General features: G+C 36.5%; 1 non-coding gene across 1 annotated transcript; it reads right to left on the bottom strand.

The window, feature by feature from the left end:
* Positions 1-1,351: 1,351 nt before the first annotated feature.
* Positions 1,352-1,487, bottom strand: LOC149425773 (U4 spliceosomal RNA). The gene has a single exon (XR_016304721.1). It is a non-coding gene; the product is annotated as a U4 spliceosomal RNA (small nuclear RNA).
* Between the last annotated feature and the right edge of the window lie 1,210 nt (positions 1,488-2,697).

Raw genomic sequence — 2,697 nt, 5'->3', positions numbered from 1 at the left:
AAACGTGTAATTTTCTAACAAGCTGCATGAATATACAGGGCAGGCCCTATGTGGCCACAATAGAAGCAGTCCGCTCCGGGCGCCTAATTGTCAATGCGTCAAGGGGCTGATACTACATAACAGTCCTAACATATCATGGCATCATCCTTTAGATTATTTTTCACAAAAGGGTGCTACACGGAAATACAAATCATCCGAATATTCTTGATTACAGTGATCACCTATCTAGGCGTCTAATGGTTTTGATAAGGGATGTCAAAATTTTGTCTGAGGGCCGGCACTGTGAATATATGATGGCATTTCACATGTAAGACTATAAATGTGTATTTGGAATGTAATTTTAATTTTCTCTACTATATTACTATCAAAAAATTTCTTGAGTCCATCCATTTCGAGCCGGACTTAAAAACAAGCCAACAGTGGAACTACATGTGCCCCGGAACACTTACTAGCGGAGGACACATTCTTACATTTGCTCAATGCTGCGCAGAGAAGAGCATTGATGAGGAATTAGAAATGTAATGGTAAAGAGTCCCAAGAGCCCGCAGATCCGAGCTGGAAATTTGAACCTACATTATGGTAACACCATGTTACGCAATGTGAGCACTGTTCGAGTTCCTGCCGATTTCTCAACACAATCTTTGGATAATGATATCTGCATTGTAATGGTGGAAACGTCGTTTATGAAATAGAAGCATATTTAATTTTTTTTATATATTTTCCGACTTTATGTCCGGTTAAATCTTCCCCACAGGAAAAACTAAATCCTTCCACACACTTTTCCACAAATGATCATCTAGTCAATCCGCATTATCCAAGTGCATTATATAAGCATAATAAATACAAATCAATACAAGAACAACACGTCAACTCACTAAAGATCAAATGGGAAAATAATTCACCGACTCCAGATATTTTCACATCAGAGGGTTCGGCTCGGGAGAGCTTCTGATTGGACCTATAAATCCTACTGATCCCTCAATATAAATATTAGAAAAATCTTTCGTAATCCTATATGTATATAAAATGCCTGATTTTTGCATTTTTATGTATAAATTCTTTGATAGATCTAATACGCCTAAATTTTGAGTGAGAGAGCTAGGTATAATGCCAGTAGCCGAAATAACAAATGGTAATATTTTTATAGTTTGAGAAAGCCAAATTCTTTTAATCTTATTTCCTAAATCTGTGTATTTTTTTCAAAAACAGATTTTTTTAATATTACAGGAATTTGGAATGGCGACATCAATGATATAAGTTTTTTTTTTAATTTTGTCATGTAAAACAATATCGGGTCTATTATGACTAATCATTCCGTCTGTTAGTATAGTTTCGCCATAATATATTTTATCAAATTCATTTTCTAAAAATAAATATGGTTCGTATTCATAATATGGTACTATATTACTATAAATAAAGTTTTCAACTAGCAATAATACCACCTCGGATAAACCTTATTGGTTACGATATCGCCACTGCGCAAAGTTATATTTATTATATATACAGTAATACTCAGGGCCAAAAGTATTTTTGTTATTTGTTTTTTGGGGTTTCGGTCTCATTGGGATTTCCTTTTTATGTATTTTTGGGAGACCGTACAGGGCAGGAGGCTTTTACAAAAAGCTTAGACCAATCCTCTTTCCTGATGCTAGAAGCTTTCACTAGTTTTAGCTGTTCCGGATGTGACAAGGTCTATGTAGGCCAGACAGAGCGGACTATCTCCAAAAGGATTTCAGAACACTTCAGAGCTTGTAAACTCGGCCACCCTGACAAATCGGCAATTGCCGAGCATTTGATTGACACCGGACATTACTTTGGATTTGTTCCTGAAATCCTGGGGAGACCGAAAACTTATAGAGCACGGCTGATTACGGAGGCCATTTTTTTTTTCCATTATTTCTGGCTTTCACCCTTCAAGGGTGTTCTTGGCCATCATTTAAAATTATTGAGAAAGGTGTATTGAAAGGTGAATTTAAATATTAATTTTATTTAAATAGGCAAATTTCAAAATTATAATGAAAATTGGAGTCGAGTTCAGACTTAAAAGAGATGAAATGTTGAATGGAGGGGAGGCAATTTTAGTTAAGGCTTGATAGAAGAGAGGATATTTGTTTAGAGAGGGACAACCAAAAAATATGTGATCTAAAGTTCCCACTTCTAGACCACAGAATGTACAATCTGGGGAGTCAAGGACGTGAATTTTAAAAAGATGGGAAGGAACGGAACAATGACCGATCCTCATTCGAATGAGTGAAGAAATTTCTTTTTTGGAAAAATGAGGGAATTGCTGAAACCACGGTTTTGATGGTATAGTCCTTTGTATTGAGGCATAGCAGGCTCCCTTGGATTGACTAGCAATGTGCCAATACTCTGACCAAACATTGCGGGATCTTTCTTTGATGATGGAAAAAATGTCAGATAAGGGAATGTGGTTTACGAGGGTAACAACGGGGTTGGACGCTCCTTGTTTTGCCAAGGCATCCGCAATATCATTACCCATGATACCAACATGTCCAGGAATCCAAATCAGAGTTACAGATTTACCAGAGCTTTGAATGGATGCTATCATCTCTCGAATAAGGCATACAAAATGATCATCAGGATGAAGAAGAGGACTGGATTTAAGTTTTTGGAGGGAACTGAGAGAGTCAGAGAGAACGAGGGAATGTTCAAAATTATTTTTGATTATATATTTGA

Source organism: Hesperophylax consimilis, chromosome 2 (genome assembly GCF_061612785.1).
Source record: "Hesperophylax consimilis isolate HC1 chromosome 2, BYU_Hcon_1.0, whole genome shotgun sequence".
NCBI lineage: Eukaryota > Metazoa > Arthropoda > Insecta > Trichoptera > Limnephilidae > Hesperophylax > Hesperophylax consimilis.
The sequence above is the reverse complement of the archived record's forward strand: the minus strand, read 5'-3'. Positions and strand labels throughout refer to the sequence as shown.